This window comes from Barbus barbus (genome assembly GCF_936440315.1).
Source record: "Barbus barbus genome assembly, chromosome: 24".
Classification (NCBI taxonomy): domain Eukaryota; kingdom Metazoa; phylum Chordata; class Actinopteri; order Cypriniformes; family Cyprinidae; genus Barbus; species Barbus barbus.
In genome coordinates, this window is record NC_136752.1 from 21,269,190 (window position 1) to 21,284,155 (window position 14,966).

At 39.6% G+C, this 14,966-nt stretch overlaps 1 protein-coding gene across 1 annotated transcript in view; it reads right to left on the minus strand.

Moving 5' to 3' along the window:
* Positions 1–14,595, minus strand: part of stmn4 (stathmin-like 4) — a 31,014-nt gene extending 16,419 nt beyond the window's left edge. Inside the window, exons 1-3 of the mRNA XM_079375702.1 lie at positions 14,464–14,595; positions 14,081–14,189; positions 10,050–10,155 (exon numbers count right to left, since the gene is read on the minus strand). The gene's annotated coding sequence lies outside the window, so the exon portion shown is untranslated. The remainder of the gene's footprint in view (positions 1–10,049; positions 10,156–14,080; positions 14,190–14,463) is intronic.
* Positions 14,596–14,966: the final 371 nt, after the last annotated feature.

The window sequence follows — 14,966 nt, forward strand, 5'->3', positions numbered from 1 at the left end:
CCGCTACACATTAAAGAAAACAAATGTATAGGTTTTATATTTCCTATCCTCCTTGCTCACCCTGCATCTGCAGCTACTGAAAACAATATGGATCATAACTCAAAGACTATGAGCTCCATAAAGGTCTTTAAACAGGCCGATGTGCCTGTATGGAATGTATGGTGCAGGCTTAAGGGGAACCTGGAAGGAGACAGAAGATGATGGGTGACGGAGGGAAAAATGCTGATCGGGGTCTTTAGTGTCATACAGAAAAGGAATGTACAGGGCATCATAACACTGAACAAAGACTATTCTGTTCTGCTGCCTTTCATCATTCTATCTCTCCCCTCTCCCACAAATGCATTCAAAACCAAACTCATTAATTACAGATTGCCTGCAAACCAAGAAAACTACTTTTGCTTTTAATAACAGTAACTGTACACTTTGATATGACATTTTTGGCTTTTGGATTGGATTTTGGACTGTAGCAATTTAATTTATATAAACAAGTGTGTTGTATTTTGAATAAACTTAATTATTTAATTATTACTACAGCCAAACCCTAACTCTTTTAATAACCAGTCATACAATGTGAGTGAGTTGAGCGCAAATAAAGGCCATGACAAAGTCATAATTTCGTAAAAGTGGGAAATTTAGAAACTTCTTTAATCCCAGAGTTTTCAAGGACTGTGTCAATGAGGAAATATTGTGGACACAGTAGATCCAGCATCTGTTTTGAATGTAAACGTGTCGAAATGAATGTTTGTTTGTTTTTTGTAAATATTTACAATAAAACTATAATAAACTACAAATAAACTTTAGAAATGAATTTAGAAATAATTCACTGACTCATTTATTTTCATTCAAATTGCTACCTCATGAGCGAATTCGAGTCTATTTTATGAATCTTTCTGACTGACTGATAAAAAATGTGGTTCTCTATGTGATTTACCAGGATAATACCTTCTATTATTAGGTTATTTTAAAATCATAATTTATTCTAGTGATTAAAACCATACTTTATTAACAGAATAATGTTATGAGCAATATGAAATATGAGAAGTAGGACTATGTTGATGATGAGAAGATAAGTCTGGTATGAATTTGATTCATGTTCAAATAGCTTCCTAAAAATAGCTAATTTAATTTCATTTTTTAATTCATTTTATGTATTATATTTATTACATATTAATGAAAAAATTTTCTATGAGTTTAAAATTTCATGTCACTTTGTACTTTAGCTGTTAGAGGTTTTAAACAGTGAACAGTGTCTTCACTGGCTAAGCTCCAGAGATTTGTATCTCAAAGTTAAACTGCTTATATCGGCCCCTGCCTAAATGCTGTTACATGAGCCCAGTTTTAAAGGAATGCTGGATTAAGCATGCGCTTTGCCGGACTTTGAAAAGAGCCAACAAAAAGAGCTCTTTATTTGAATGACGCTCAGTGCTTGATGCACAGCTCCACCCAAGAAATTTCATATTTCTTTCCATCTAAGCATTCGCCTTTTTAGCCACCAGGCAGTTTGTGGCCTGCAAGTAACGTTCTTGGGCACTGGCATAGATGTTATATGCAAAGTTTATGTTTCCTACCCTTTCCGCTTCCAGATGAGTGTGAATGGGAATATAAAGTACATCTTGGAAAGATTCAGTGCCTAACACACAATCAGCTATAGTGAATGAAACCCTCTGCCTATAAAAGAGATATAAAGACCCAGGACTGGCTCCAACATTGGCATCAAAAACAAGTGCCCACTCACTGGGAATTATAAAGAGAATGATTGTTAAAAGTCTTATTGGATGTATTTTCCTTTCACAGTGACCTTAAAGTTATGGTTGTGACTGTGATCAGTGGGTAGATCCGAATCAGCACATCCACAGTAAAATCATTCAGCCCTCTCAGACCCGATGGCTTGCTTGTGTACAGCTACACAGTGCTGTATAATTAACAGCTCAAATTGAGAGAGTTTGACAGGAGTAGGCCTGGTCTGCGTCAATGTGAAGCATTCAAAGCATTCTTTTGGCCTTGTGGACTTTATATAAACTCTATTAATAACACTTCTTTTACACTCTGACTAGTTTAATTCATCCAGTAATTTAACATATACACCTATATACACTCAAAGCATGATTTTAGCTGTTTGCTCAGTTAGTAAACTTAATACTTAATTAAAATTGGCACAATCTTATTGAATTAAGATGAATTTTACACATCAGTACAATTAACACTAAGTTCAAATAAATCTAGTCAGCTGTCTGTCACTCTACAAGGATTTTTAGTTTGTTTTCTTCCCTCACGTGTGTTCCGTGACCTAGTTCCCCTTCAGGAACTCGAGCTGCGTCCGAAGACGCTTAGGGAACGCCTTCAGCGTGACCGCGCTCTGAATCATCTGTACAATCAGTCCAATGGAAGGGCGAGGCGTCACGGGCAGGTGACGTCACGACCAGGAAGCTATAAAGGCACGTGCGACAGAGCCGGCTTCAGCTTTCTGTCATTCAGCAAGCGCTCTGTGTGTCTGTCAGTCCGATATTTGTTTTGTGAGTCTTATTTGGTGTTGTTTGTCAAAAAGCACTATGTCCAGGGCCACAAGTAAATCAAAGCATAAGGGCGATCTCGGATCACTCTTCAAGCTGTGTGTTCCTCCCTGCTCTCATTACAATCACGAGCGGGGATACACACAGTTTGTGCGCGATCTGCCTGGGTGCGAAGCATGCGGAGTCGGCTCTCGAGGGAGCAGTATGGAAGCAGAAGAATGCCAATAGTTTTTGAAACAAAGCATGCTGAATTCCACAAATCGAAAAAAAGATGCATTGCAATTAACGCTTGCATTTTAATGCCTTGTATTTCCAGGGCTTGCATTTTTAAGTCCTGAAATTGAACATAGTTGTTTATTTAAACTGTGAATATTTAAATTCTAAATATTTCACAAACATTTTCATAATTAAAAATTCAATAATTCATATTCACCTCACAGAATTCACTTCCAAAATATTCAGTCTGTTTAAAAATGTGATGTATAATATTCGACAGGCAAATTGCGGTCATTTTATTTCACTTTCCGAATTCGCTGCCACAAATTCAGTGGTTAAAATTCGGCAGAAAATTCGGTGTTGCACATTCAGGACCCGCAGGAATAGCAGTAGAGCACCGATGCATGATCTCCAGCTGATGTCAGCCGCTCACCAGCAGGTGGCGCAATCGGCTGTTGATGAAGGCCATTCATTCACAAAAACTGATTTGCAGAAATGGAGCAAGCTCTAAGTAGAAGTATTGATTATTTTTAATTCTTTATTTCGGTTGCTTAGTTTCTGTAACTTTGTATCATGGCTTGTGTGACTGTGCTGTAATACTGGGGTTCCCCGTCACAGTCCAGCATTCCCCGATGACGTGTAACCGCCTCAGTGATATAACTAATACAGTGTGCTTTCTCCAGTGCAGAGAACCACTTATCTAGGCGTAGTGTGGGATCCGACCACGATGCAGGCATGCATTCCCCTGCTCGGATTGTGTCGATCCTCACGTCAGTCAAGAGAGTGAAAGAAGGCCAGTCACTCACTGTCAAGCAGTTTCAAAGTCTGCTGGGTCTGAGGGCAGCTGCGTCCAATGTGATACTTTTTGGCCTGCTGTACATGAGACCCCTACAGTGGTGGCTCAAGACCAAGGGATTTTCCCCGAGGGGAATCTACTTTGCATGATCAGGTTCTCTCGACGGCGTGTGCGAGCCCTAGACATGTGGAGGAAACCTTGGTTTTTAAATCAGGGCCCGGTGCTGGGAGCTCCATGTCGCCAGTTATCGTTAGCGACGGACGGGTCTCTCACCGGTTGGGGAGCGGTCATGAGTGGCCACCCTGCCCGCGGTCTATGGAGTGGCCGCCATCTGACATGGCATATCAATTGGCTGGAGATGCTGGCCGTGTTTCGAGCACTCGAACACTTCCTCCTAGACCTAAGAGGTCATCACGTGTTGGTTCGCACCGACAACACGTCGGTGGTCTCGTACATAAACCACCAGGGAGGTCTGCGGTCGCGACCCTTATACAAGTTGGCGCACCAGATCCTTGTGTGGTCCCAGGGCAAACTCCTCTCATTAAGAGCAGTGCACATTCCTGGGCATCTCAATGTGGGAGCAGACGTTCTGTCGAGACAGGTGTACGTGGCGGCCATTGCGGCCTACGACGTTCCTGTCTGTGGTCAGTCAGTGGGTAGACACCCCCTAGTTACACGTTTCCTCCGCGGTGCGCTGAGGCTTCTGTCTTTCTCCCTTCAGGGAGCCCGACCAGTAGAAGCTTAATTGTGTGTGTCCAGTGTGAAAGGGCTTTTACATTTGCTATAATTAGAACTTCTTGTATCAAAAACAATCAAGCCCTGCTCATATTTAAAAAGTAATGCAAAAGTAATGTAACGCATTACTTTCCATAAAAAGTAGCTAAGTAACGTAATTATTTACTTTTTTAGGGAGTAATGCAATATTGTAATGCGTTACTTTTAAAAGTAACTTTCGCCAACACTGGCTAAGGGTGAGCTGAGGTTGCGCTCAGAGGACTTTGATTTGTATCAGGATATGCCTTGTCTTCTCCTGCCATCATCTTCTTTCTGTCCCATGGACATCTCCGTCTGACCACGGAGGTCATTATTAAACTATTTGTATATTGAACTGTCTGCCCTGAACTGTCTATTGGACCTGAACCAACCACGGAGGTCATTACCCTGTATGTGATCCCAGTGCTGGGAATTGCAATCTGGTGTGTGTGGGCAGCACACACCATCCCAGAAAACCCTGACATTCACAAATCCCACCCCCCATCCTTCTACTGCCTCCTCCTGTCAACCCTGCTTCAGCTCCGCCACCGCTGCTTCCTGTCAGCTCCTCAACTCCCCCTCAGGCCTCTATCTATGCAGTGGGATTGCTGTGGGTCTGCCAGTCTCCATCGATATCGTGGCTGGAGGATCCCTTGTGTCCGCCTCTGACCTCTGAGTCCCAGTCTCCACCTTGGTCTGTCGACCCAGCGGCTCCACCATGGTTCCTAGCTCTCTCATTTCCACCATGGCCCATCAGCTCCGCCGGCTCCCTTGTCCCTTTGGCTCAGCCTTGGTCAGTCGTCGACCATCTGCCACCTCGGAACTGCACTTCTCCGGCTGCGCCTCGTCCCTCCGGCTCTGTCAAGCTCCTCCTTCCCTTCGGCTCTAACTTGGTTCTCAGTTTCTCCAGCTCCACTAGGGCCTTCCAGATTCTCATCTTCGCCTCAGTCGCGAGAGCCATCTGCTCCACCTTGGCCCTCCGGATCCTCAGCATTACCCTGGCTCATCGACTCTCCATCTCTGCCTCGGGCTCCACTACCACCACCTCCTCTGCTGCCATCGGTCGGCCCCCTAGAGTCTTCAGCCCTTCCTCCACCATGGCTCCTCCCTCCGTCGGCTCTACCGTGGGCTTCCATCCTGGCTGTGGTCTGGGTCTCGCCTGGCTCCTCCTGCTCCAAGTCCTTCCTGTCTTCTCCCTGGCTCATCCCTTCATCTTATCCACCCTGGCTCCTTCTGTCTCCATCCTGGCTCCTCCGTCTGATCCGCCTTGGCTCTCCCTGTTTCTTCCATGGCTCCTCCCTCTGTCATCTCCTCCCTGGACTCTGTTCGTCATCCTCCTCTCAGGTGTCCGGCCTCCTCCTGAACCTCCACCCGTATTTTCTGCCTGGTTTCCTGCCAGTCCTTCACAGTCCCTCCCAATGTTTCTGCGGGGGCGAACTGTCACACTACAAGGACTTTTAGTTTGTTTTCTTCCCACACGTGTGTTCCGTGACCTAGGTTTCCCTCATGTCTGTTTGTGTCATTATGTTCAGGTGTGTCTTGTTAATCATCATTATCCTGTGTATGTAAGTTACCCTCTTTTGGTGTTTCCTGCCTGCTTTTTGTGGATTACCTCTGTGGATTAATTAAAGACTGTTTACCGTTATTCATCTTCGTGCGTTTATATAACACTGTACCGTGACAGAACACTGGACCACAAAAGTGAAACTACGTGGCGTATTTTCCCCACGTTTTGTCTCTTTGGAAATGTGTGTACTAATTTTATTAAGTAAAAATAAGTGCACAAAAACGCTTTATAAGGGTAAGACTGTGGGACATTAAAATAGACCATATTTTTCACACAATACAGTAAATATTGAGATTTATTCTATAATTGATTTAGATTATGATTTTTAAAAGTAATAATTTACATTGATTTATATGATGAATTCATGATGAATTTTCAAGATTGAAAGTCTGTGTCTGGAATAGGGAACAATAAAATCTATATATAAAATGCAACTGAAACCCTAATAATAAAAATAAATTAAGAAATGAATGGTAAAACTTTCAAAATCAGTTTTAAAGACTTTTTAATACAACAAAATTAAAATAAGAAATCTGTTACTTCTAATAAAAACAATAAACCCCCAGGACACCCCACCGAATGGGATATGACAAATTAATTTTATGCTTCTGTTGTGAATCCTCTGATTGCATCTGTCTTTTCTCACTAAACTGGTGTTCACCAGCTCCCCCAAGTTTAAAACTCTGAGATAGAACAAAACTAATTGAGCTGTGAGAATGTCCATCTGTCCGTGTTGTCCTTTGGCAAATGGAGAGCATTTCTTACAGTGGGGGTCTTGTCCTGCCTCAGTAAAGTAATTGGTTATTTAGTCAAGATTAATTTTAAGTGTCTTTTGTTTTCCAAAGAATGTCTGTGTTATCTTATGATGTTGTGGGATGAACAGATTTCTGAGAAACACGGCTGCATGTTTTCTCTAAATGTGTGGGCAAATATTTTGTATATCGAGGCAGTTTGATGAAAATTTTGTTAAATTGTCTTTTGTTTAATGTTGCTAACAGAGTCGCTAGAGACTTGGTTTTGTAAACTGGACAATGACTTCAGTCCTGGACACATGTTACCTTTTAGTGCTTCTTTATAAATTGTGGCAAGTGGAAGTGGGAAGGTCAAGGGCCATATTCCTATTTCACAAGGGAGCAACAAAGAGATTAAAGCTTAGAAACTAAAAGCAGGAACTCTAAGTCACGTGTTGACCTTAGCAGAATGTATAAAAACGCAGAAGTCCAAACACTAGATTAAGTCTACTTAAAAATAAAAGAATCATATTTAAAAACAAACTTAAATACTTGGGTCTATAAGATTTTTAAATGTTTTTAGAAGAAGTCCCTTATGCTCACCAAGGTTGCATTGTTTTATTAAAATACTGTAATATTGTGAAATATTATTACAATTTTAAATTTTTTTTTTTTCTATTTTAATATAGATTTATCTATTTAATTCAGCATTGATTACTCTAGTCTTCAGTATCACATGATCCTTCAGAAATCATTCTGAAGGTATGTATTCAGTATGCTGATTTGGAGCTCAAGAAACATTTCATTTTTTATTTTTTTTATCAGCATTCAAAAAGTCTTCAGAATTTGTTTTCAGAATAGTTTGATGAATAGAAAGTTCAAAAGAACACCATTTATTTAAAATGTATATATTTATGTAACAGTCTCTACTGTGTCTTTTGATGTATTTAATGCATCCTTTTCTGAATAAAATTTACAAAAAACTTACTGTAGATATGCAATGTTTTAAAATTGGTCAGACATACTGCATGTCTGAGTATTTGGATCTGTATGACAGATATTTGAATATAAAATCTTAAATATTTATCAACTAAGACACCAGCATGCAAAAGTTGCCGTTTTGTTAGACATAAGAATCAAACAAACCTTCAGTCTTGTAAAAACAGATGGAATGAGATTCTGTATTTCATTTTTGGGAGAAACTACTATTCCAACAATAATATTTTCCTCCAAATAAAGTCTGTGGTCCTTTACATTATTAATGTCTGCCCGCAAGACTGTTTGTGCAGAATTAGAAAAAAAAAAATGGCTGATAGACAGAAGTAATTGGTCTTTAATCAGCAATAAAATACACAAAGGTTATAAGCAAAACATATGCATACTGCCAAAAGCGTCCATCAAGAAATGAGATGCAAATGTTTACATGGAGCAAAGGAATAGGCTCTCAAGGTTGACAGTACATTAAATACAACATGGCACGAGACTTTGATCATTCTTTAACCTCTGTCCTTCATTCACCCTCATATCATGCAATAAAAAAAGCAGATGGTAACAAGCTCAACTGATTATAGTCGATTAGCTCTGGTCATTCATAAAAAAAGAGGCCTAACTCCTAAGAGTATTGATTCAGTTCCTGACTCCTGTGCCAGATTTCACCACCCCAACTTCCATAAAACTACTCCAGCCAAGATAATGTCTTTGATCTTTTCCTTTACAACAAATCGCAGCCAATTCATCACCCCAGCAATATTTTAAGCCTAGTTTAGCCCCGTTTTATGATAAAAGTAGAGGAAGGACAGCCAGTGGTACTCTACAGCATTCCATGCACAAGTCATCAATTTACATCAGCCCACAGGGACCTACAAGAGGTGCAGGGAACCTATAAATCATCTGAAGCGTGACAATTACAAAAGATTGGGGAGATGCAGCTTACTGCTAGTTAGACTCTATAGGGAAAGTCATGAGGTTTGGGGGAGAGCAATGAATCTGGAAGCGTGCCTTATAGAATTAACCCCATTGCCTTGATGCTACCCAAAGGGACACATGTCAGGGTGATCTAATGGGGTTAACTCTCACTACAAAAGCAGCCGGAGTACGCTTACATAGAAAGTATCAGAAGATGAGAGGCATTCACTTGACAGACATTTATAAATCTTCTCAGTTAGCTACTTCCACCGCTGAAGATTTAAAAGCAAGCAAAACAGAGTGGATGCTCTCAAACAGAACCCAAAGCAATAAGGCCGTAAGCGCCCAGCGAGTGCCAAAACCAACAAAGGTGAGCAGCCTGGCTTAAAATGTAGTGAGAAATTAAAACTTCTGGTTCTTCAAATTAAGTGTGAAAAAGTGCTCCTAAATAAACATTAAAACCATTACATATGATTGCACATATATTTCGTAAATATTTGCATTAAAAAAACCGACTGTGATGGACAATAAGGTTGAAGTGCAGCATTTTAGCGGTTTGCTTTATAACCAAAAAACGTATAACCCAAATCTGTCATTTTTCCCTAGTTTAACATTTGGGAAAGCAGTCACATTAAACATATTGTGGTTTGAAATGTTTTACTTCCAAATCTAACTCCTGCTAGCTGAAAATCCAGATTTATATGGTTGCTGAGAACCATTTCTGCTTCAAATGCTGATGGAGGTGTTATAAGATACTGTCTTTGTTCTTAATCTGACATTCGTCACAGTGATTGGTGTGATGGGAGTGAGAACATATGAGTCTCTCACTAAATGAGAAAAGCACAACAGATTAGTTTTTTTGTGGAGTGCAGTGTTTGTCTGCCCTGAAAAATCAAGCACTTGAGACCATTTGAGTAGATCTGAGGCCAACTTCTATTATTTATTTTTCAAAGAACATTTTTGGCATTGCTAGAATAGGAGAGGCAAATAAAATCAGTCACCAGTCATAATTGTCTCCAGTTGTGATTATCTGTACACTTGTCAACATTATATTATGCATTGTGACAGTAGCAGAATTTGGAGATAAAAAGGTAAACAGTATTAGTAACATCTGAGTCAGAAAAAACTAATCTCAAATTTAAGCATTTAATGCTGAGGTAAATGTTAAATACTTCTTATTACAAACTTAATATGCAGAGCCATTTCTAGGTTGAAAAACTGTGGTAGCATCAAAATATAGCTTGGTTTGAAAATTTCTTACCATACAAACTCCTAAGTGCCAGGTATACTGTCTCGATTATAGTTGAACGCAGAACGAGTTCAGCGCATGAGCACTACCTGCCAATGCAGTGCATTTATAATAAAATAACTGTTTCAGACAATGTTGGACAATAACTAAGGTAAAGGATGTGGGGAAGATGTCTTTGCTTTCATCAGAGGTGCTTCTAAAGCTTTCAGCTTACTTACAGGAAAGGCGTGCTGTAAATAGCTCTCAGGTTGGAAAGAGACAGATCATGCAGGGCTCTGGTTATCTGCTGATAAGCAAGAAGACGGCTGGTCCACATTCTTACCTGTTTCCCACTGTAACAGCACTCCAGAAAGATCCTCATCCTGACTTTGACATAGAACATGACAAGCCCTGTGACCTGCTGTAAACTCTTTGTTTGGTCACTTGAGCTATGACAAAAAGGAAAATATACTTTAAACCCAGCATTTTCAAAACCTGGTTTTAAAATGTTCATAATGTTACAACCCGAATTCCGAAAATGTTAGGACGTTTTTTAAATTTGAATAAAATGAAAACTAAAAGACTTTCAAATCACATGAGCCAATATTTTATTCACAGTAGAACAAAGAAAACATAACAAATGTTTAAACTGAGAAATTTTACAATTTTATGCACAAAATTAGCTAATTTCAAATCTGATACCTGCTACAGGTCTCAAAATAGTTGGGACGGGGGCAAGTTTACAATGGTGTAGCATCTCCTCTTCTTTTCAAAACAGTTTGAAGACGTCTGGGCATAGAGGTTATGAGTTTCAGGAGTTTTGGTGTTGGAATTTGGTTCCATTCTTGCCTGATGTAGGTTTCTAGCTGCTGAAGAGTTCGTGGTCGTCTTTGACGTATTTTTTGTTTAATGATGCGCCAAATGTTCTCTATAGGTTAAAAGATCTGGACTGCAGGCAGGGCAATTGGACTCTTCTACTACGAAGCCATGCTGCTGTAATAGCTTCAGTATGTGGTTTTGCATTGTCCTGCTGAAATACAAGTCGTCTGGAGGGGAGCATCTGTTGCTCTAAAACCTTTATATACCTTTCAGCATTCATAGTGCCTTCCAAAACATGCAAGCTGCCCATACCGTATGCCCATATGCACCCCCATACTGGAAGGTCTCCTTCCTCTTTTGCCCGGAGGACACGCCGTTCATGATTTCCAACAAGAATGTCAAATTTCTATGGACTCGGCTGACCATAGAACACATTTCCACTTTGAAAGTCCATTTGTCTATTTTAAATAACTCTTGGCCCACAGGAAATGATGGCGCTTCTGGACCATGTTCACATATGGCTTCCTTTTTGCATGATAGAGCTTCAGTTGGCATCTGCAGATGGCACAGAGGATTGTGTTTACCGACAGTGGTTCCTGGGCCCATTTAGTAATGTCAATGACAGAATCATGCCAATGAGTGATGCGGTGTCGTCTGAGCGCCCGAAGACCACGGGCAACCAACAAAGGTCTTCGGCCTTGTCCCATACGCACAGAGGTTTCTCCAGTTTCTCTGAATCTTTTGATGATGTTATGCAGTGTAGATGATGAGATTTGCAAAGCCTTTGCAATTTGATGTTGAGGAACGTTGTTTTTAAAGTATTCCACAATCTTCATGCAGTCTTTCACAGATTGGAAAGCCTCTGCCCATCTGACAGACTCTGGCTCTTTAAGACATCTTTTTATAGCTAATCATGTTACAGACCTGATGTCAATTAACTTAATTAGTTGCTAGATGTTCTCCCAGCTGAATCTTTTCAAAATGTCTTATTTTTTCAGCCCTTTGTTGCCCCTGTGCCAACGTTTTTGAGACCTGTAGCAGGCATCAAATTTGAAATGAGCTTATTTAGAGGATAAAAGTGTACAATTTCTCCATTTTAAAACATTTATGTTCTCTATGTTCTATTGTGAATAAAATATTGGCTCATGTGATTTAGTCTTTTAGTTTTCATTTTATTCAAATTTAAAAAATGTCCCAACATTTCTGGAATTCTGGTTGTAAACATTTCCGAAAGATAAATGTAAAATCATGAACTGTGCAACATATACTCTGGAATCTATGTTCAAGTTTGCTACTAGGCCACATAAGCTTCAGCAATTTTAGCCACGCTCTCATTCTACAGCCAATGTATTGATTTGCTGCTGGAATGCTGTCAGGAACATATAAAAAATGAAGGTGCACAACTCCTCCAGTTTGGAAGGCTGGATGTGCCATTCCTTGGCAGAATGCCTAACTAGGCCGATATGATATATCCAGGCTAGAATGCTACACACTCCTCTCCCTTCACGGAATGTTGATAAATATTTCGGAAAGACACTACTAGTGCACTGTTGGTTTCAATTTAGTGTGAAACTCTTAAATATAAAATACAAATTCCCCCCCAAAAAAGTGTATAGTATTTATGTCACCAATTATTAGATATAATTAAAAATCCATTACATTTAAAATGGATATTTAACCTAAAAATGAATAACTTACTCACCCTCAAATAGTTCCACACCTTTCTAAAAAAAATGGCAGTTTTTTTTTTTTTAAATTGCAAAATACTTTCTAGTCATGAAACACAATGGCTACAGTTACTTGTAATGAAACAGGGACCACTTCTCACATTCACACCCAGTATTATACATTTTCTTGAGGATGTTGACACTCCTCGACAATCTGTGTGTGTGAGCTTATGAATACTGGCCTTTATTCCAGCCATGCAGTGGAGTACTGCCAACTCTCACCTTTTTATTTAAGGTGGAGGAAAAAAGAAAACAAAGTATCACATGGTCGTTGTGACTACAGTGTCCTGTTGCAGTTGAAGGCTATTCAAGTCTTTCTAATATAAGGCCCTTTGCTTTGGGTCCCTCAAAAAGGAAATACCTTTATGCTTGTGGTGTAACAAATTACATTCTGCTGAATTTGTCTGGATTTTACTCAAAAACATCTTAAGGGACTTATTTCTCTTTACATTTCTGTTTGAGATGGGGTTGCTAGCTATTCATCAACTATTTTCCTTTTAATAAATATATTGTTTTGTTGAATCCATGACTTTAAAAATTCACCTAAAAATGATGCACGTTTGGCTTTTGTGGGGTTTTAGTGCTTGTTCCTCCATTTACCTTGTGGTTGGTTGTGCTAGGCCAAAACGATAGTAAAGCAAGAGCTGGTGTTGGGGCGGGGGTGGAAGTAGAAGGTCGTGGTTGGTCTCTCCCCTCATCCACTTGCACAAAGGAGGGCTTTCTTTCCTCATCCCTTTGCTTTCTTAACTCATACCACCATTAAACCCCCAGCCCTCCACGGTTCATTGAGAACACAGTGAATACCAGTGGAGCACCGATGCTCTGGTTGGTTTAAAGACACAGCAGGAGCACTGAGGAGCACCAAACCCTTTCCCAGGCTTGATCCCCTTGAGTGTTCCACCTCTGTGCCATGTCAAAGGAATAGGGTCTGATCAAAACTACATCATTCTGGCATTTACAATTAATCATAATATTTAAATAATTAACTCTCATGTTCTAATAAGACCCCATGATGTTTGTGTAAAAATATTAATGGTAATTTTTAAACAATATTTTTCTTCCCTTGAGATTCTTCTAATGTTTTCCTCTGACCTAATCAGGCAGATATTATTATAACTTCATCCTTATATTTTACCACAAATTAAAAATGATATTCTCATAAATGTGAAATTCTAGTAACTGTGTTGGAGGTAAGTTTGACCCTGCTAAAACACATTGTGGAAAAATAAAATGAAAGACCCCAAACAGAACACATTTGGGTTTATCGCTATCAAGATCTCCACAACATACTTTTCATTTTTATTTAGTTCCAGAATCAACAGTTGTAATGTGTATTTATTCTCACAGGATCATTAGAAGTCATAAGCGTAAGCCACAAAATATTGTGGAAATGTTTTGCTTTGCATTTCCAAAATTAATAGCAAACCGTATGCAAAAACATAGTCAAGGTTTGCTTTTCCCACATGAGAACAATGGCAACAACCAACATTTGTGACCACTAACTGCGTGACTGCTCCTGAGTGCAGATGGTAAACATTAAAAGCAATGTAGCATTCTCATAAATGAAATGAGTAGTTTTTCTCACAGCAGATTTCTATTAAGCCTTCACATGTAAACCATGCAGTGTAAGTAATTGGCAATTAAACAGGTTAACATGATCCTGGTGCATGTGTGTGGTTGGATACAGCACGCATATGTTACAGGTGGCCGTTTTTTGTTTTCATATTAGCAATGCCACAGAGATGACTATTACCACCATCATGTTTTTCCAGAAATCTTAAAGGAAAAGTTCACCCAAAAAATACAAATTCTGTCATTAATTACTCACCTTCGTGCTGTTCCAAACCCGTAAGACCTTCATTCATCTTCGGAATTCAAATTCAGATATTTTTGATGAAATCCGAGAGCTTTTTGACCTTGCATAGACAGCACCACAACTGACAAGTTCAAGGCCCAGAAAGGTAGTAAGGACATAAATAAAATAATCCATGTGACATCAGTTGTTCAACTGTAATGTTAAGAAGCTATGAGAATACTTTTTGTGCACAAAAGAAAACAAAGCCAATGCATGCATGTGGTGCCGCTGATGCAAAAGCAGGCGTTCTGACGTAGAATGATGTAGATGTTTCATGGCCAGCCATGAAAGTCATTATTTAAGACAGAAGTATCATACATGATACATGTGTTTAAGAAACACTTAAGGCTACTTACCAACTTAAATCATGAGTTGAGGATTATCCTGTGTCTGAGGAGGCAAACAGCAATGTCATGACAGTGAAAATCCTTTCTAGACACCGTGACATAGTGCTAATCTTAGAAGCAAAAAATCAAATCCCAGAGACTGATTTTAATGGGACAGTGTTTTTGTGGGAGTGCAGCTGTCACTGAGCTTGATTGAATGTATTTATATTAACTTTTGGAATGTGTGTTGGACTCTAGCAGCATGCTGGAGGCAGAACACAGAGCAGTGCACTGAGGTTTAATGCCTCCCGATGACTCCTATTAACCAGCCACAAACTTGGGGTTTTGTTAAATAGTGAAACTCCTGCGATCTTGTAAAATATATATTGAAGATGGGAGGCAACCACTGGCATTATTGGGGTGCTTCTAAGTGTAAAATAACAACATACAGAGAACACACACAACTAAACCAAACAAAACACCATGACCCATGGTGTTAGGATGGTAGGTCAAGACAGAAATAATGTAAACAT